General features: G+C 35.5%; 1 protein-coding gene across 4 annotated transcripts in view; it reads left to right on the top strand.

Annotated features, from left to right (window-relative positions):
* FANCL (FA complementation group L) overlaps positions 1–20,965 on the top strand; it is an 85,436-nt gene that overhangs the window by 57,159 nt on the left and 7,312 nt on the right. The window lies entirely within an intron of this gene.

Raw genomic sequence — 20,965 nt, 5'->3', positions numbered from 1 at the left:
TTTCCATCAGTTGTCTAAATCTACTCTTAATTATCTAGATGGGGTTTCCTATTAGCTTTACTTTCTGGTAAATTTCATTGTTTTCTGGTAACCTTCCTTTTGAGTTTTATTTTTTTTTAATCCTGTCATGTTAATTTCTAAGAGTTTACTTCATTGATATATCTTCTTTTGTCCCTAGAGATACTAATAATATATATCTTTTTTCCCACCTGAATAGTGTCTGTTTCCTTAAGTTGCTTTTTCTTATCATCTTTGGTTATCTGTTCATCATTAAAAGTCAGCTATTATAAACTATTTGAAGGCTCTGAGTACATGACTGGGGGCTTGTCAGTTGTGAACCTCATTGTAGAGTCACCTGAGTAGATCTCAGAATAGATTACCCCAGATGTCAATATTTTAGGTCTTTTTGATTGATTGGTCAGATTTGTTGAGAAGACTCTTTTATTTAGCCTTCTGCCTACAAGTTACTAAGCAAACAGTAAATGCTCCCTTAATGCAAGAGTGGACCAACACTGCTGGGCAAGAAACAGCAGTCTAGATTAGTAACAGTTAACCCTCTTTCAATATACATTTATATTATGTTGTATAATTGTATATATAAACACAACCACATCCATATATGACAAGTAAGTGGTATCTCTCTCTTTGTATGTTGAACTACATATACTCTAAAGACAATATTTCCATTTATATGCAATAGTCAGGAAGTATTCTGGTGCTGAAAAATAAAATAGAGATGATTAATACAAAACAACCATCAGTCTCACCAGGCTCTCTGGTTATGGCAGATGACTATATATACATTGTAACATAAGTAACAAACTAACATAACATATAACAAGTAACATATATATATATAGTAACAATATTTCTGAACAGAAATATTGAGAAATACTGTTTGGTCTTACAGTGTGCCGGTTAATGTATTATGAATACTTGGACTATAGTTTGGAGGAAACCAATAAAATATTCTTATAAAGCAAGTGTCCTAGGTAAAAGAAAACATGTAAGTATCAGTCTCCAAATGGCTTCTTAATATTATGATTTATATTTTAAAATGCTTTTGGATAAAAAGGATTGTCTTAGCTTATCAGCAAAGCAATTTTATTTCAACACAAACAATTTATTAACATTCTCTACCTCATGTTTTGTCAATGTCAGGGACTCTAGAAAATTAATATACGATGTCTATTTGTACTTTTTTTTTTAAAATCCAAGGGCTATTTTAAAATATGTGAATATTGGTATATATGTGTGTGTGTGTGTTTTAAGCCATCCGTTTGGAAGAACAGATACCCATATTGAAAATAAAGTTCCAGTAGACAGAAGACAGAAATGATAATTCAAATATAAAAGATGCTAATTCAAGTATGATCTGCTAGAATCACTGATTAATACTCTCAGCTATATACTTACTTTCTTCTTCTTTTTGTGCTAAAAAAAAAAAAGTTGAGTATGAGAAGCCAAACTAACTTAGCAGATGGATATAATGAAGCAAACCAGAATTTTGGAGTTGGTAGATAGCAGAGGTAATGGAACAGTATTTTTTATTTTTTTTAAGTGATGTTCCTGTTAGCATGTAGTTCCCTGGCTCTGGCTGTGAAGGTAACATTGATAGCCAGCAACACACATATTTTATTAGTCTTGACCTTCTCTGAAAGCAAATATTTTTGTGAACATTTACTTCCTTATTTTGTTGTTTTTAGTGTGAATAATAACAATTAGATCTAGTCAACTTTTTGATGAGGGTAGAGTAGAACCCTTTTGTGGTATGTCCTACCTAGAACAAAAAGCTAGCCTAGTTTGCTTTTTTCTGATTGGCTTAATTTTTTTTATTATGTAGAACTTTATTTTAATACCAAGTAAAGGAAGTTAAAAGCAGTTAACGTGGAATATTAGAAATGTATTTGAACCAAATACTAAGGGTCTTAAGTAGCATTGTACAAGACGTGGTTTTTCTCAGAGTTAACAATCTGAGGGATATAAATGGATAAACAGCCACAGGGGCTTGTTCATCAGTCAGGCTCAGGCTGCCATGGTATCATAGGCCTATCCTGGCATTCTTAGCATCTTTATTATTTTTTAAAATTGTGATAAGATAGACAAAATTTACTATCTTAACCATTTTTAAAGGTGCAGTTCAGTGGTATTAAATACATTCATCAAGTTTTTGGTTACCTTTACTACCATTCATCTCCAGAACTCTTTTCAAATCTTGTAAAACTGAAACACTATGCCCATTAAACAGTAACTCACCTTCTTCTCTTCACCAGTGTCTAGCAGCCACCATTCTAGTTTCTAACTCTATAGTTTGACTATGCTAAGTACCTTACGTAAGTGGAATCATGTAGCATTTGTCTTTTTTGACTGGCTTATTTCACTGAGCATAATATACTCAAGTTTCATACAAGTTGTAGCATATGTCAGAATTTCCTTCCTTTTTAAGATCAAAAATATGCCATTACATGTATAATACCACATTTTGTTTATCCCTTCCTCCATTGATGGACTTAAATTGCTTTCACATTTTAGCTCATGGGAATAATGCTGCAAGTGAACATGGATGTGCATGTATAGCTCTATGAGTTCCCACTTTTAATTGGTAATTAAATTACCAATAATTAATTGGTAATTTTATCTTTAATTTTTTGAGAAACTGCTATACTGCTTTTCAGAGCTCCTGTACCATTTTACATTCCTACAACAGTGTACAAGAGTTTCAGTTTCTCCACATCCTCCTAAACACTTACTTTCTTTTAACGAGTGAGAGTGAAGTGATCTTATTACAATTTTGACTTGCATTTCCCTAAGAGATATTGAGTGTCTTTTCATGTACTTATTGGCCATTTCTGTATCTTCTTTGGATAAATGTCTTAGTCCTTTGCCCAGTTTAGAATAGGTTGTTTTTGTTGTTGAGTTTTAAGAGTTCTCTCTATATTATAGATATTTATCCTTTATCACATACATGATTTGCAAATGTTTCTCCCATTCTGTGTGTTGCCTTTTTACTCTGTTGCTGCTGTCTTCTGATGCACAAAATTTTTAAATTTTGATCCAGTCTAACTTTTCCTGTTGCTGCCAGCGCCCTTGGTGCTGTACTGAAGAAATCATTGCCCGATCCAGTGTCACAGAGCTTCTGCCCTGTTTTTTCTGAGAGTTTTATACTTAAACAGCTCTTATATCTATGTCTTTGATCCATTTTAAGTTACTTTTTGTATATGGTACTAGATAAGGGGCCAACTTATTTTCCACATTGATACCCAGTTTTCCTAGCTCCATTAGTTGAAAAGATTGTTCTTTTCTCATTGAACGGTCTTGACACTTTGTCAGAAATGATTTGATCATGTATATGAGTGTATGTTTCTAGGCTCTCTGTTCTGTTCCATTTGTATTTTATCTGTCTGATGCTAGTACCACATTGTTTTGATTCCTGTAGCTTTATAGGAAGTTTTGAAGTCAGAAATGTAATTTCCACTTTGTCCTTTCCACTTTTTTCCTCCATGTTTGTTATTCTTTTTCAAGATTGTATAGCTATACAGGGTCACTTAAGATTCTATGAGTTTTAAGATGGGGTTTTCTGTTTGTGCCCCCAAAAAATGTCATTGGGATTTTGATAAGGATTGCATTGTCTTCCAGTTCATGAATGTGGGTTGAGATTCCTTTTATTGATGTCTTCTGTTAATTTTTATCAGGAGTGATATAACCATTTGTGTTTTCATTTTATGTCGTTAACCTTCTTGGTTAAGTTAATTACTAAGGCTTTTATTCTTTTGATTTGCTTTTTGATGATGTTGTAAATGGAATTGTTTTCTTAATTTCTTTTTTGGGTTGTTTATTGTTGCTGTTTGGAAATGTAACTAGTGGTCAAAGAGGTATCCTGGCCCTTTGCTGAATTAACTTCTTAGTTCTAATAATTTGGGGGGTGGTATTTAGGATTTTTTGCTTGTAAGTTTATATCATCTGCAAGCAGGGATAATTTTACTTCTTCCTTTCTTATTTGGATGCTTTAATTTCTTTTTCTTGTCTAACTGATCTAGCTAGAACTTCCAGTACTGTGTTGAATAGAAGTGTTGAAAGTAGGTATCCTTGCTTTGTTCCTGATCTTAGAGGAAAAGCTTTCAGTCTTTGAGCATTGAGTATGATGTTTGCTGTTCTTTTTTATTATATAGCTTTTATTTTGTTGCAGTAACTTTCTTCAATCTTTGTTGAGTTTTTATCATGAGAAGGTGTTAAATATTGTCAAATGTTTTTTTCTGGGTCAGTTCAGATGATTAAATGGATTTTTTTTCATTCCATTAGTATAGTGTTTTATATTTTATTGATGTACATATTTTGAGCCATTTTTGTCTTCCAGGAGTAAATCCCACCTGATCTCTGTGTGTAATATTTTTAATATGCTGCTAAATTTGGTATTTTGTTGAGGATTTTTCTTTTATCAGTATTCAAAAGGGATCATGGTTTTTAGTTTTCTTGGGGCTTTAGTATCACAGTAAAGATAGCCTCACTCAATATGCCAGAAAATGTGGAAAACTCAGCAGTGGCCACACTACTGGAAAAGGTCAGTTTTCATTCCAATCCCTAAGAAAGGCAATGCCAAAGAATGCTCAAACTACCGCACAGTTGCACTCATCTCACACACTAGTAAAGTAATGCTCAAAATTCTCCAAGCCAGGCTTCAGCAATATGTGAACCGTGAACTTCCAGATGTTCAAGCTGGTTTTAGAAAAGGCAGAGGAAACAGAGATCAAATTGCCAACATCTGCTGGACCTCAAAAAAGCAAGAGTTCCAGAAACACATCTATTTCTGTTTTATTGACTATGCCAAAGGCTTTGACTGTGTGGATCACAAGAAACTGTGGAAAATTCTCAAAGAGATTGGAATAACAGACCACCTGACCTGCCTCTTAAACAGGTATGCAGGTCAGGAAGCAACAGTTAGAACTGGACATGGAACAATAGACTGGTTCCAAATAGGAAAAGGAGTACGTCAAGGCTGTATATTGTCACCCTGCTTATTTAACTTATGTGCTGAGTACATCATGAGAAATACTGGGCTGGAAGAAGCATAAGCTGGAATCAAGATTGCCAGGAGAAATATCAATAACCTCAGATATGCAGATGACACCACCCTTATGGCAGAAAGTGAGGAGGAACTAAAAAGCCTCTTGATGAAAGTGAAAGTGGAGAGTGAAAAAGTTGACTTAAAGCTCAACCTTCAGAAAATGAAGATCATGGCATCTGGTCCCATCACTTCATGGGAAATGGGGAAACAATGGAAACAGTGTCAGACTTTATTTTTTGGGGCTCCAAAATCACTGCAGATGGTGACTGCAGCCATGAAATTAAAAGATGCTTACTCCTTAGAAGAAAAGTTATGACCAACCTAGATAGCATATTGAAAAGCAGAGACATTATTTGGACAACAAGGTCCGTCTAGTCAAGGCTATGGTTTTTCCAGTGGTCATGTATGGATGTGAGAGTAGAACTGTGAAGAAAGCTAAGCGCTGAAGAATTGATGCTTTTGAACTGTGGTGTTGGAGAAGACTCTTGAGAGTCTCTTGGACTGCAAGGAGATCCACCCAGTCCATTCTAAAGGAGGTCAGTCCTGGGTGTTCACTGAAGGACTGATGCTAAAGCTGAAGCTCCAATACTTTGGCCACCCCATGCAAAGAGTTGACTCATTGGAAAAGACCCTGATGCTGGGAGGGATTGGGGGCAGGAGGAGAAGGGGGTGACAGAGGATGAGATGGCTGGATGGCATCACCGACTCGATGGACATGAGTTTGAGTAAACTCTGGGAGTTGGTGATGAACAGGAGGCCTGGCATGCTGTGATTCATGGAGTTGCAAAGAGTCGGACACGACTGAGCGACTGATTTGACTGACTGAGCCTCTTTCAGTCAGTCAGTCAGTTCAGTTGCTCAGTCGTGTCTGACTCTTTGCGACCCCAAGAATCACAGCACGCCAGGCCTCCCTGTCCATTACCATCTCCCGGAGTTCACTCAAACTCATGTCCATAGCCTCTTTATACTTACCTAAAAATTAGTTAGGAAGTATTTTACCCTTATCAATTTTTTTGGAGAAGTCTGAGAAGTATTGGTGGTTGTGGTAGTTGTTCAGTCAGTAAGTCATGTCCAACTCTTTGTGACCCCAGGGACTGCAGCACTCAAGGCTTCCCTGTCTTTCACTATCTTCCAAAGTTTGCTCAAATTATGTCCATTGAGTCGGTGATGCCACCTAACCATCTCATCTTCTGTCACCCTCTTCTTCCCCCCGCTCTCAATCTTTCTGAGGACCAGGGTCTTTTCCAGTGAGTCAGTTCTTTGCATCAGGTGGTCGAAAGTATTAGAGCGTCAGCATCAGTCCTTCCAATGAATATTCAGGGTTGATGTCCTTTGGGATTGACTGGTTAGATCTCCTTACTGTCCAAGGGAGTCTCAAGAGTCTTCTCTAGCACCACATTTTGAAAGCATCAGTCTCTGGCACTCAGGCTTATGGTCCAAGTCTCACATATGTACATGACTACTCGAAAAACCATAGCTTTGACTATATGGACCTTTGTCAGAAGAGTGATGTCTTTGCTTTTTAATATGCTGTCTAACTCTGTCATACGTTTCCTTCCAAAGAGCAGACGTCTTCTGCAGTCACTGTCCACAGTGATTTTGGAGCCCAAGAAAATGAAATCTGTCATTGTGTCCACTTTTCCCCCTTCTATCTGCCATGAAGTGATAGGACTGGATGCCATGGTCTTAGTTTTTTGAATGTTGAGTTTTAAGCAAGCTTTATCACTCTCCTCTTTTCACCCTCATCAAGAGGCTCTTTAGTTCCTCCTTGCTTTCTGCCATTAGAGTGGTATCATCTACATATCTGAAGTTGACAACATCTTGTTAAGTTGTTTAAAATGTTTGGCGTAATTCATCGATGACACTATCAAGTCCAGAACTTCTCTGTTGAGATCTTTTGAATACTGATTCAGTCTCCTCACTCCTCATTATTCTATTCAGATTCTCTATTTATTTGTGGTTTAGTCTTGGAAAGTTTTGTTTCTAGGAATTTATTCATCAAGGCTATGCAATTTGTTGGTATATAATTTTTCATGAAATTTTTTCATAAAATTTCATGAAATTTTTGTTATAATTCCTGTTTTTGTAGAATAGTAGTAATATCCCTACTGATATTTGATTCTAATAATTTGAATTCTCTTTTTTTCTTGGTCAATTTATCTCAAATTTTGTCCACTTTTTGAACTTTTAAAAGAATCAACCTTTGGTTTCATTGTTTTTCTCTGCTGTCTTTTTATGCTTTATTTTACTCATCTCCTCTCTAATCCTTTCTTTCTGCTAGCCTTGAGTTTAGTTTGGTTCTTTAGTTGTAAAATTAGGTTGTTGATGGTGAACTTTTTCTTGTTTTTTAATGGATGTATTTATAACTATAAATATCCTCTTTACTACTTTTGCTTGGAGAAGGCAGTGGCGCCCCACTCCAGTACTCTTGCCTGGAGAGTCCCATGGATGGAGGAGCCTGGTGGGCTGCAGTCCATGGGGTCGCTGAGTCACAAACGACTGAGCGACTTCACTTTCACTTTTCACTTTCATGCATTGGAGAAGGAAATGGCAACCCACTCCAGTATTCTTGCCTGGAGAATCCCAGGGATGGGGGAGCCTGGTGGGCTGCCGTCTCTGGGGTCACACAGAGTCGGACACGACTAAAGTGACTTAGCAGTAGCTGCAGCAGCAGTTACTACTTTTGCTACATTCTGTAAGTTTTAAATGCTGTGTTTTCATTTTTTGTCTCTTAAGTTTTTTCTAATCGGGCTTCCCTAGGTGGCTCACTGGTAAAGAATCTGCCAGCCAATTCAGGAGATGTGAGTTCCGATCCCTGGGTTGGGAAAATCTCCTTCAGAAGGAAATAGCAACCCACTCCAGTATTCTTGCCTGGGCAATTCCACAGACAGGGAAGCCTTGTGGGCCACAGCCCATAAGTCTAAACAACAACAAAAATCAATTTTCTGATTACACTTTGATCTCTTATTTGATCTTTATTGATTAAGAGTATGTTGTTCAATTTCCATAAATTTGTGGGTTTTCCAGTTTTCTATTACTGATTTATAACTACATTCAGTTGTGGTTGGAAAAGATACTTTATATGGTGTCTGTCTTTTCAGAGGTATTCATATGTATTTTATAGCCTGAAACATGTACTGGAAAATATTCCATGTGCATTTGGGAAATATGTACTTTTGTTACTGTGTGGAGTATTCAGTATATGTCTGTTAGATCTTGTTGGTTTGTTGTGTTGCTGAAGTACTCTGTTTCCTTATCTTTCTGGTTGTTCTGTTATTGACAGCAGGGTATGGATGTCATCCAAATATTATTGTACAACTATTTCTCTTCAGTTCTATTAATTTTTGTTTCATGTTTTGATGGCTGTTGTGAGCTGCATGAAAGTTTGTAATTCCTATAAATTTGTGCTGAATAAAACCTTTTATTAATACATAATGTTCTTCTTTGTTTCTTATAATCTATTTTGATTTTAAGTCTATTTTGTCTCATATTAGTATAGCCACTCCTGTTCTCTTTTGGTGATTGTTTACATGGAATATCTTTATTCATTCTTTCAGTTTCAGCTCATTTGTGTCTGTGGATCAAAAGTGAGAATGTTATTGATAGCATGTAGTTGTATACCCACCCTGCCAATATGTCTTTTGATTAGAAGGTTCAATCCATTTACATTTATAGTTTAATACTGATAAGGAGGCACTTAATCTGTCATTTTGCTTTAGAGTTCAATTGATTTTTTTGGAGGTTAAACATTTAAATTCCTTCTGTCATATATTGTCCTCGATATTCTATAGTTATTTCCTCTATGGTTACTGTTAGGATTTCATTTAACATATTGAAGTTATAATCCAGCTTAATTTATATACCAGCTTAACTTCAATGAGTCAACTTTTCGCATGAGGTGGCCATAGTACTGGAGTTTCAGCTTTAGCATCAGTCCTTCCGAAGAAATCCCAGGGCTGATCTCCTTCAGAATGGACTTGTTGGATCTCCTTGCAGTCCAAGGGACTCTCAAGAGTCTTCTCCAACACCACAGTTCAAAAGCATCAATTCTTCGGCGCTCAGCCTTCTTCACAGTCCAACTCTCACATCCATACATGACCACAGGAAAAACCATAGCCTTGACTAGACGGACCTTAGTCAGCAAAGTAATGTCTCTGCTTTTCAATATGCTATCTAGGTTGGTCATAACTTTCCTTCCAAGGAGTAAGCGTCTTTTAATTTCATGGCTGCAATCACCATCTGCAGTGATTTTGGAGCCCCAAAAAATAAAGTCTGACACTGTTTCCACTGTTTCCCCATCTATTTCCCATGAAATGATGATAATAACACTAGCTTTTATTATTTGCCTCATGTATTTACCTTTACTGAGATCTTTAAATCTTCATAGGGCTTCATGTTACTGTCTAGTGTCCTTTGATTTCAACTTATAAGACTTTTTTTTTTTTATAACATTCCTTAAAGGACAATGGCACCCCACTCCAGCACTCTTGCCTGGAAAATTCCATGGACGGAGGAGCTTGGTGGGCCGCAGTCCATGAGGTCGCTAAGAGTTGGACACGACTGAGCGACTTCACTTTCACTTTTCACTTTCATGCATTGGAGAAGGAAATGCCAACCCACTCCAGTATTCTTGCCTGGAGAATCCCAGGGATAGGGGAGCCTCATGGGCTGCTGTCTATGGGGTCGCACAGAGTCAGACACGACTGAAGCGACTTAGCAGCAAAGGACAGGTCTAAATGGTAGCAGACTCCTTTTGTGTATCTGGGAATGGCTTCATTTCTCACTACATTGATGGATAATTTTGCCAGCTTTAGGATTTTTTGTGACCTAAAAAAAATTTTAGCACTTTGAATATATCACCCACTGTTTTCTGGTCATCAAATTTCTGATGAGAAATCTGCTGATAGTTTTAGAGACTCCCTTGTATGTGATGATCTTTGAAGGCTCTCTGTCTTTTGAAAGCTTGATTTTAATGTGTTTTTTGTGGATCTCTTGGAGTTCATTGAGCTTCTTTGATGTGTATATTTATGTATTTCACCAAATTTGGGGATTTTTTAGTCATTATTTCTTCAAATATTCTTTATGCCATTTTCTCTTCTTCTGGGATCCCACAATCCATATATTGGTTAACTTGATGGTGTTGTAGTTTCTTAAACTCTGTGCACTTTTCTTCGATCTTTTCTCTTCCTACTTCTCAGACATAGTAACTTCTGTTGTCCTGTCTTTATGTTCACAGGTTTTTTTTTTGCCTGTTCAAACTCATCTTTGAATTCTCTTAGTGAATTTTTCATTTTTAGTTATTGTTATTTTCATGTTTTTTCAAGGTTTTCTTTTTCTGTATTTTCTATATATTGTTATCTTGACTTTCTCTACATGTTACTTTAAAGTGTATGTATCAGTTGTTTCAAATTTTTTTGTCTAGTAGAGATACTCTCAGGTCTATTTTTGGAGCTGTTTGTTTTTTCTGTTAATTTATGTTTTTCCTTTGAGTCAGGGCTACACTTTGTTTTGTTTTTGATGCCCTGTGGTTTTGTTGTTGTTGAAAACTGGAAATTTAAATCATATAATGTGGTAACTATAGAAATTGGATTGTCCCCTATCCCCAGGGAGGAAAGATCAAATTCTCTCCTGTTTTCAATTTGTGTGTGTGTGTGTGTGTGTGTGTTCTTGATTGTTGTAGGCCATCTTCTTGTCCAGGATCAGCCTGAGGTATAAACAGGGTCTTTTTGGTCTTTTTCGAGCCTGTACCTTTCCCTGAGCATGCAGAGTGACTTCCTAAATTTTCCTGTAATGAGAGTTGCCTTTTTTTTTCTTTCAGTTGTGTTGCAATACAGTTGACATATTGCACAGGGTAAGTGTGAGCTGTACAGCATATTGATTTGACATATATGCATCATGAAATGAACAGCAGAATAAGTTTAGTTACTGTCCATCTCATATAGATTAAAAAAAGGCAAAAATTATTTTTTCTTGTGATGAGAACTTTTAGGATTTACTGTTAACAAGTTTCATATACAAGCGTTAATTATATCAATCATGTATATTACATCTCTGGTATTTACTATAACTGAAATTGGAAGTTTGTACCTTTTGACCACCTTCATCTGATTCTTCTACCCTCCACCCCGCCCCCCATCCTCCTCAGTTCAGTTCAGTCGCTCAGTCGTGTCTGACTTTACGACCCCATGAATCACAGCACGCTAGGCCTCCCTGTCCATCACCAACTCCTGGAGTTCACTCAGACTCGTGTCCATCGAGTCAGTGATGCCATCCAGCCATCTCATCCTCAGTCGTCCCCTTCTTCTCCTGCCCCAAATCCCTCCCAGCATCAAAGTCTTTTCCAATAAGAGTCAACTCTTCGCATGAGGTGGCCAAAGTACTGGAGTTTCAGCTTTAGCATCATTCCTTCCAAAGAAATCCCAGGGCTGATCTCCTTCAGAACTCTCAAGAGTCTTCTCCAACACCACAGTTCAAAAGCATCAATTCTTCGGCACTCAGTCTTCTTCACAGTCCAACTCTCACATCCATACATGACCACTGGAAAAACCATAGCCTTGACTAGACAGACCTTAGTCGGCAAAGTAATGTCTCTGCTTTTCAATATGCTATCTAGGTTGGTCATAACTTTTCTTCCAAGGAGTAAGCGTCTTTTAATTTCATGGCTGCAGTCACCATCTGCAGTGATTTTGGAGCCCCCAAAAATAAAGTCTGACACTTTCCACTGTTTCTCCATCTATTTCCCATGGAGTGATGGGACCAGATGCCATGATCTTCATTTTCTGAATGTTAAGCTTTAAGCCAACTTTTTCACTCTCCTCTTTTACTTTCATCAAGAGGCTTTTAAGTTCCTCTTCACTTTCTGCCATAAGGGTGGTGTCATCTGCATGTCTGAGGTTATTGATATTTCTCCTGGCAATCTTGATTACAGCTTGTGTTTCTTCCAGTCCAGCAACCACAAATATGATCTCTTTTTCTGAGTTTGTTGTTTGAAGTATAATTGACCTACAACACTTTGTTAATTTCTAGTGCACAATAGACAGTGATTCAGTATTTCTATACATTTCAAAAGCACCACCATTGTAAATCTAGTTTGCCATCTGTCAACATACAAAGATATTACAATAATATTGACTATATTCCCCACATTGTACAGTTCACCCCCATGACTCATTTATTTTGTAACTGGAAATTTATAGGTCTTAATTTTCCTCACCTATTTCACTCATCCCAGTTGAGTTGTTATAGTTTTGAATGTTATAGTCTTTAATACCTGACACTCAGAAGAGGAAAAAGAAAAATGAAGAGGAGGGAAGGGGCAGTGGCGCATAGTTCTGCAAGTCATTTTTGCAGGAGATTGAAGGAAGTGAAGGAAGAACAGCTGAAGGAAGTGCAACAGCGATGTCCAACTGCTTCTTTGTCTTTTCCTCTGAGATGAGAAGCGGCCATCAGTCATCAGAGCATGGACACGTGATATTTGAAGGACACATCCTGTTCTCTTACCCTGATTCATATAAACTGTGTGCAAGGTGCTCATGTAGTGTGTGCAGAGCTGCCTGTCAGGGAGCAGGGTGATGGGTAGCCCCTGCGAAGCTGAGCTGATATTGACCAGAGTTGCAAGCCTTCAATGGACTTAAGAGTTCCAGAATAGTTTCTTTCAGTGCATTTGTTGTCTAGGTGGGAAGACGGATTCCTACTTTGCTTTCTACTTTGTAATCTACCCAGAACCCTCATTTAATTAGCTTTACTTTTTTTTTTTTTGATGGTCTACAATATAGGATAGCTTTGGACCACATTGGAAGTGCCCATACATTTTCAGCATACACCTGACAGAATTTATTTGCTTCTCTTTCCCTGTCTCCCTTATCTTTCTATAAGCACAGTTGCTACCTTCTGTAATGGCTATACATGGAGTATGTTTCATTTGATTTTGGCCATATATACTCTCCACATGTCTTAAGAATAGTAGCAAATCTTTTAAATCATCAGCGGTCAGTTATAGTAAAAGTAAACTATAAGAAGAGTTGATGTATGCCTTATAGATTGTATGCCAGAGAACAGTATTTGATTAAATAGATTTAGTTATACCTACAGAAAGAGTTGAGAACATCAATGAAGCTTGCAAATAAGAGCAAATGAACTGATATTTAAGAGATTTATCATCTCTTTAAAGATATCTTATTGGGAATATTGCAATTAATATTAAAATTAAATTTCTCTAAAAGTTTAATCTCTTGATATTTCCTTATTCTGTTGAAGCTTTTTGAATCCCTCAGAGATAAAGATAAAAATGATTATTAGAGGATTTATCTGCATGTATTATAGGAAAGTATAAAAAAATCAGGATGGAAAGCAACTGTTGCAAGTACCAGAAAATTATGCTATTAATTTAAGTGTCATCAGAGCACAAAAGATCACATTCCGGGACTGTGAGAAAATTATTAAAATACTGGAAATAATAGTACTTAAGATGAAGATATTATACTCTAAGATCTGGTTAAGTGACTGACATTATTATATCACTTCAGGTATTATAAAAGTAACAAAATGCTTTTAAAGATAATAAGCGTTACATTTTGAGATTGGCAGTGTTCACACTTTTCTGCTTAAGTGCTTTCCTAGTTTAACATAATTTAATAACAGTTATGGGGGAATAGCTAACATCTTAGTTCCCATATATATCCTTTCTCCTTCCTTGTTCAATATATACATATACAAGTGATAAAAGTTTATTCTCTAAACGGTGGGTTAATGAACAGTGACTCTTCTGCCTTTGTCCTTGGTGTTAGAAATTTGGCTATTTTGTAAATTCTTTAGCTCCTAAATGTTGAGAAATACACTACAAATCTGTTGCAAAGAAGGGACTGCTATATAGAGCCATTACTGTCCAAAAATCAGATGAGTGTTTTTTAAAACAGCCTGGTGTGTGCATGCTGAGTAACATGGTCATGTCCAACTCTTTGAGACCCTATGGACTGGGTCCATCAGGCTCCTCCATCCATGAGATTTTTGAGGCAAGAATACTGGCATGGATTGCCATTTCCTTCTCCATTTATATAGTTTTTTTGAGGTATAATTGATATACAATAAGCTGAATGTATTTAAAGTGTATGATCTGGTGATCATTGAGAAGTGTTTACATGGGTGAAGTCAACCCCACAATCAAGATAATAAACATTTCCACAGCAACCAAGTTTCCCCTTCCCCTTTTTAATCTCTCCCTTTTGTCCCTCTTGTCCCTCCTCCTGATCCCCAGGCAACTACTGCTCTCCTCTCTAGAGTTTTATGTAATTCTATGTACTTTTCTATGTTAGGTTTCTTTCGTCAGCATAATTAAGAGATTTATCAGTGTCATAGTATGTACTAATAATTCATTCTTTTTATGCTGAGTGGTACTCCTTTGTATGAATGTAATCACATATTGTTTGTTTACCTGTGATGGACCTGTGGGTTATTTCCAAGATGTGGCATTATGAATAAGGTACTATGAACATCATATGAATATCATTATATGAATATATACTTTCATTTCCTTTCAGAAAATACCTAGAGTTAGAATGGCTAGATCACATAGGAGATGTACAGTTTTTTTTTTCCTTCTTGAAAAATACTGTTAAGAGAGCAAAAAGACAAGCTATTGACTAGGAGAAAGTATTTGCAAGATATATAGATAATGCATATATGCTTAGAATATACAAAGAGCTCTGAAAGCTCGGTAATAAGGCAAGAGCCCCAAGTAGGCAGAATTTATACACACACACACACACACACACATATATATATACATGTTATTTCAAATAATCCCTTTTATTACTATTAAAGTTTTATATAAATCAATTTTAAGAGGATAAGTTTATTCAAAATAGGCATATTTAACTCTTGGAGAATGTCACTTCCCTCTTTGGCACATGGCTAAGACTTAGATAATCCTTGCTCCCTACTTCACTTCCTTTGCATCCACTTTTTACTCAGTCTCGTTGGTTCAGTTCATTTCATGATTGTGTATCTTGACAAAGCACCTCACCTCAGCTCTACCAATGCTCTTTGGCCAGAGCTCTTCAAATGCTGGGACCAGTGATGCTTGTGTGAGCCACCACACGTATGTATGTACGCAGATGTGGAATGTGAGAGAATCTGTAACCCCACTTAGAGCAACACGAGCAGTCAGGAATGGAAGCCAGTGAATAAATGCTCCTGAATTGTTTCTTGGGTGGCAGTTCTGAGGAACTTTCTCCATAACTTCTCATAGAGCGACCGTTGACCACAGTGACCATTTTGAAAGTACTTCCTTACTTTAGTTTTCTCTCTTCTCTTGTACTCTTTCCAGTCCCTACTCCCTCAGTCCCTAAGATTACTTCGAATAACCTATCTGTACTGCCAGCCCTTGCCTCAGGCTTTGATTTTTGGGGGAGATTTCCAAGTTAAAATTACCATTGCATATATCACTTAATGTTATAGCTACAAATAAAGATGATGTAGGACAGTGGTCCAAATATACCAGTTAAACTTACAGCCCACAAATTTACCTTCCTGCAAAAATCCCAATGTTTGCCTTTTGTGTGTTTGATTTGTTCTTCAAAATTGAACAAAACCTTTGCAGCTCTATGTGACCTTCTAAGCAATATAACTTGACAGTTCTTTTAAAAACTCAATTTATTTTAATTCAAAGAGTATACTAATCTCTCAAATGATGTCCTTACCCCTACAGAACTTTTTATTTACAGTTATCAGCTTCCTTTGACTTGTCACCACTATTTGAAAAATTTTATACACCTTCTATATAATAATGGGTCTCAGCCACTAACTTCTTGGCTTATACTTGTTGGCCAGTTTCTTTGTCAAACATAAAAAAGAGATCATTAACCTTTCAGTAATCAGGACTAGCATGTTTTGAAGAGTTTAGACTTTAGCATATAAATCACTCATTAGTGAGTGGTGCCAGTGGAAACCAGAGCACCAATTCCTTTCACTGAATATAACGTTTTCATCTCCTTCCTTATTTGTTGGCTGTATGTCATGAGAAAAGATGATATCCTTTAGGATTTCCGATGTAATCTAGTTTTCTGATGGTTTATTTATTTACTAAACATAAAACAAGAATAACCAACTTTACCTTCCTCTGCTTAATTGTTGGGGCACTTGATTAATCACACTTCCCTGTGATAAAAATTGGCAAGCATTTCCAAAATTGACTGTTTCAGTAATATAAATAACTAGTCAGGAGATAGAATATGCCTTTTAATTTTTTTGGTAAGGCCATAATTTGGTGACATTTGCCCAGAATGGTTCATGATCTAAAGGTTTAAATGCCAAATCTGTCATACCCAATAAACTGTTCAGAATTGTGTTTATTCAGAAGTGTTTAGTGCATCAACACAGGGATGTCACATACAGTTCTTCTCATTGAGATGCCTGTATACACAATGGTACAGGTATCCTGATTTCAGTGCAGAGGATTTCGTTAAATGCCTTAGGTGAACCCAGTGTGAAACTGATCTCTTAATATCTTTATGCCTGCTCTTTTCAAATCATGTCAAGATGTCTTTTTTCTTTGAGATTAATACATTCTTTTTAATATTCTGACCATTGCTTTTCACACAAGATTGGTCTCCATTTCAGAGACTCTCTTCCCTGTTAAACTTAGCTCTTGAGCTCCCAATGCATGGAATGTTACAGATGTAGTTTTCCAATGTTTGGTGGTTAGTCTGTGTTCTTTTTTGCCTGTCACTGCCTTACCCCACATAAAAATAGAATGAAAAATACATGGATAAAATAATATGGTTGGTATGCCATTGAAATGGTGTGCTACAAATCTTTGGAGTAGGTAGAGAATATAGAATGTGCTCTTCTCATCTTGTTTGATATTTTTTCTCAGGACTTCTATTTTAATTTGAAAAATGCTTTAAGAACAAGAGGTTGTTTAGCATCACATCCTCTCCCCACCATAGAACGACTTACGTGAGAAGCTTCTACATCGTAATCTTGGTTACTGGGGTACTTTTTTTCTCTGTAACAATTTATTGCTTTTGGGACACAAAGCCGTTTCTCTTTGTTTTAATTAATTGTTTATTTTGCTAATTTCTTTTGTCTTCCGCCTACAGGTTTCCCCCTCTGTTTCTTTTAATCATGTGTATGTGCAAAAAAGATTGACATTTTCCTTTAATTAATGAAACTAATCAGTTGCAATGTTCCACATGTGATTTTTGGATGTTCATGATATTACTTTTATATTTCTGCTAGAAATTTATGATTTTATAAATTATTTCAAAACTCAAAAGTTATAGAAGACTGAAATCTTGCCCCTGTATTTTAGAAAATAATAGCAGTTGTATAATGCATTTTTTATTTCTCTCCTTAAATATGTGAGTATAGAAAATGTAATCCAAATATTTTTATCCTAGTATAACAGTTCTTTTAATTAAAGAGGAAATGTTTGTTCTATAGTGAATCATAAATTATTTATAATGTGAATGAGAAAATGTTTATAAACATAATTTGGAAAAAAAATCGGAGTATTTATAGTAACTGGCATCTTGAAAGAAAATATTTGTACTTTTGAGTGGACAGAATCATCTACTTTATGAATTTTCAAAGTTATATTTGAATTCTTGACTTTAGATCTGAAGGTCACCTTAGAAGTTATCTATGCTTTTGATTCTATGGCACACTCACATTTATAGACATAATATTAAGGCTTCAAGAGGCTGAGTATGTCTTGATCAGATACTTTGTTACCCTACCATTAGAGTGGTGATAAGTTCTTTTATCTTTGTATTGGAGATCCTAACATAGTCCTGATGCATGGTTGAAATATTCGTTTCATTAAATTTAGTATATTTTTCACTATACCCATCATGAAATGATAGGGTAGCAGACAGACCTTTTATTTCTGTTTCTATCTGTGCTCTTTTGTGATTATACAAATAATATATATTATTGTGGGAAGTCTGGACAAGTACAAAGAAAATAAAAATTGTCATTAAAAGGGTCGTTTTAAAAACCATACTACTTAGCAACAAATGAAGCTTTGAATCAAAATCATTGGTGTTGAATCATAACAAAGCCATTAATCTAGAATGGATTAAGAGCATATACCATGGTCCCATAGGACTTTAAGAATGCTCACATCTTCAGTGGCGTTCTGTAATAAAGCAGTGACTAGTAATGGGAGGGCTGTAAGAAAGAAGCCATACCATGGAATTGAGCTACCTAGTTATTGAAAGAAAAGCTACTTTGGGAAAACAAACCCACTCCCACCCCCCAATCCAGTATACCTTGTTTTTTGTACCATCCTCTTAAATCTGAGGCTTTGCTCATCTCTCAAACTTTGCACTTTACTTCATCATACCTGAAACTTTGCACTTAGAAATAATGTTTAAACTTACGAGGTGAAGTATTTTTTAAATGATTATGTGAAATTTTTCTCTGGGAAACGTTATCCCCTTTTTTAAATATGTATGTATATATTTTGAAAGTTGATTTTCAGTAAGTAACCTTTTATATTAAGGGTGTTAATTAATCCTTTGTCTAATGAGGTGCAGATCTTTCTGATTTGATAGGTTGTGAATTTCTCTAGGTCAGGGACCATGTGTACAAGATAGTTTACAATGCAAGTAGTTGCACTTTACAATTTGTTGAGGGTAGATCTCATGTTCTTTGTTAAGAAAACCCCAAAAGGACATAAGGAAACTTTGGAAAGTGTTGGCTGTATCTATTACCTTAATTGTGGTGATGGTATTATGGATATGCATATATGCCCAAAGTCATCAACTTGCATACATTGAATATGTGCAGTTCTTTGTATGACAAGGATACCTCAGTAAACTATTAAAAATCCCAACATACTGTCTAGCAAATGGTTTATTGTATTTGCATCTAATGGTTAATGACTTTTATTGTAAGCAAAGAAATTACAGTATTAGATTTACAGAGTACAAAAGTCCATTACAGTAGGAGGGCTATGTCTAAAGGAAGAAAATTCAGTTAGAAGGTTATCTACTTAAAACTATGCTTAGATTCCTGGCTTAGGCAGTAGGACAAGTAGTAGTCCCTTCACTAAGAAAAAAACAAAAATAAAACAGGAAGGGAATTCTTCTTTGGGAAGATGATGACCATCTCAGTATGGTGTGCAAGTTAGACAGCCATATAGATATCATCAATATAGAAATGGCTAAGTAGTTTTGGATTCTCTATCTGTGCTAAACAAGTTTGTGAATGATCATAGAGAATGTGGTTATTGAAGCTTGGAGTAGTAAATATACCCACAGAAAATATTTCATTTTATTATATATAAACATATCTTTGTGTGCATATTGAACAATATTAACTGTAAGTCATGATAAAGAACTGTGGTTTTAATCACTGATAACATAAAATATAATTTGCAAGCTACCTGTAAATAATGGTAATCCTAATAAACAGAATGATGAAAGTCATCAGTGGTTATATTTTAATGTCAAATAGTTTAGTTCAATTTAAACAAATATTTCTTGAACAGTTCTTAGAATTGTGTTGCTTTTATTCCATGGTAGTATCACAAGGACAAAAACATCACTTTGAGAAGAACTGCACTTAAACTGTGTATTGTAAACCAAGAAATCATAGTATCAGGTTTGTAGAATACAAAAATCAATTGCAATGTAAATGGTGGGTTTTAGGGAAATATAACTAGAAAAAATCTAACTGGAAAAAAATCCAGTTAGAATGTTGACTTACATGGTTTTAAGAGAGGGACTGATACGTTCAGGGCTTTATTTTAAATAGGGTACCCTGCAGAAAGGCAGATGAAGTCAAGGATGGCAAATCTAGATATGGAAATAAGAATAATGGATTATTTTGATAGTATATAATACTAAGATAATTACCAAGAAATGTTAAATATGGACTTAGGTCTCATGTTAGCTTTTGAACTTATTAGGTTATAAGACCGAAAATCTACAAGGGTCAAAACTAGTTTCTTAGTTGGGTATATAAAGAATGATGGTGTATTCAGTGAAAGAGGAAATAAAGGACATCTCATAGTTTAAAAAAAAAAAAAACACTTGGGAGTCTGGTTTTCTGATTTCTGGATTCTGGCATCTAAACTTGTAGATAAGTATGGTATACTAGAAGAGAACAGACATCCTACTCTCAAATTCCTAAAAGGTTATTTTTGGACATTAAGTTCTAGTTCCTACTCTTTTTTTCTGTATATAAAAGGTTAGAAGAGTTGAAACTACCTTTGTGAATCTGGGCTATGAAATCCATCTACATGTAAAACCCTGCTGAAGTGAGATGAAATGGATTTTTCTTAAGTGTATAAGTATAAAATACATTTTTAAAGAAGTGAGTTATTTCTTTTCATCTTACTCAGGGTGTATCATATTCTTAAATTATTGGCTTGTATCAGTTATTTTGGATGAGTACATTTGCAGTATTTTTGGTGACTTTATTTTTTCTTATTTGAAACAATAAAATCCCTAATTCTTTTTTAATGGTTTTAGTTTTGATTGCTTTTTATATAAAATATTTAGTAAATAGTTGTATCTTTTTAATCATATATTATTTTATGAGAAACTCTTGACTTTGAATCAGGTAATTATGAATTGATTTTTAAAGTCTGACAGCTTTAATTCTTGTCATGTAGTGAAAATGTATTTAATTCCCATGATGGATTAATGCCTGAAATACTGAATTCAGAGACTGGCTAAAATTTAACATCAAAAGAAATCTTGTCATTTCTGTTTGAATTCTTTAAAAATGAGGAAAGCCTTTCATAATCTATGTCTAATTAAGTCTGCAAAGTTACTTATTAATAGTGTATAAAAGTAATCTAATCAGATTACAAATAGCACTGTAAATACAGTGCTTGATAACTGGGTAAAATTTTTCATATTAAAAATTGTGTAGACTGCTGAATATATATTA

This window comes from Oryx dammah, unplaced genomic scaffold (assembly GCF_014754425.2).
Source record: "Oryx dammah isolate SB20612 unplaced genomic scaffold, SCBI_Odam_1.1 HiC_scaffold_25, whole genome shotgun sequence".
Classification (NCBI taxonomy): domain Eukaryota; kingdom Metazoa; phylum Chordata; class Mammalia; order Artiodactyla; family Bovidae; genus Oryx; species Oryx dammah.
The sequence above is the reverse complement of the archived record's forward strand: the minus strand, read 5'-3'. Positions and strand labels throughout refer to the sequence as shown.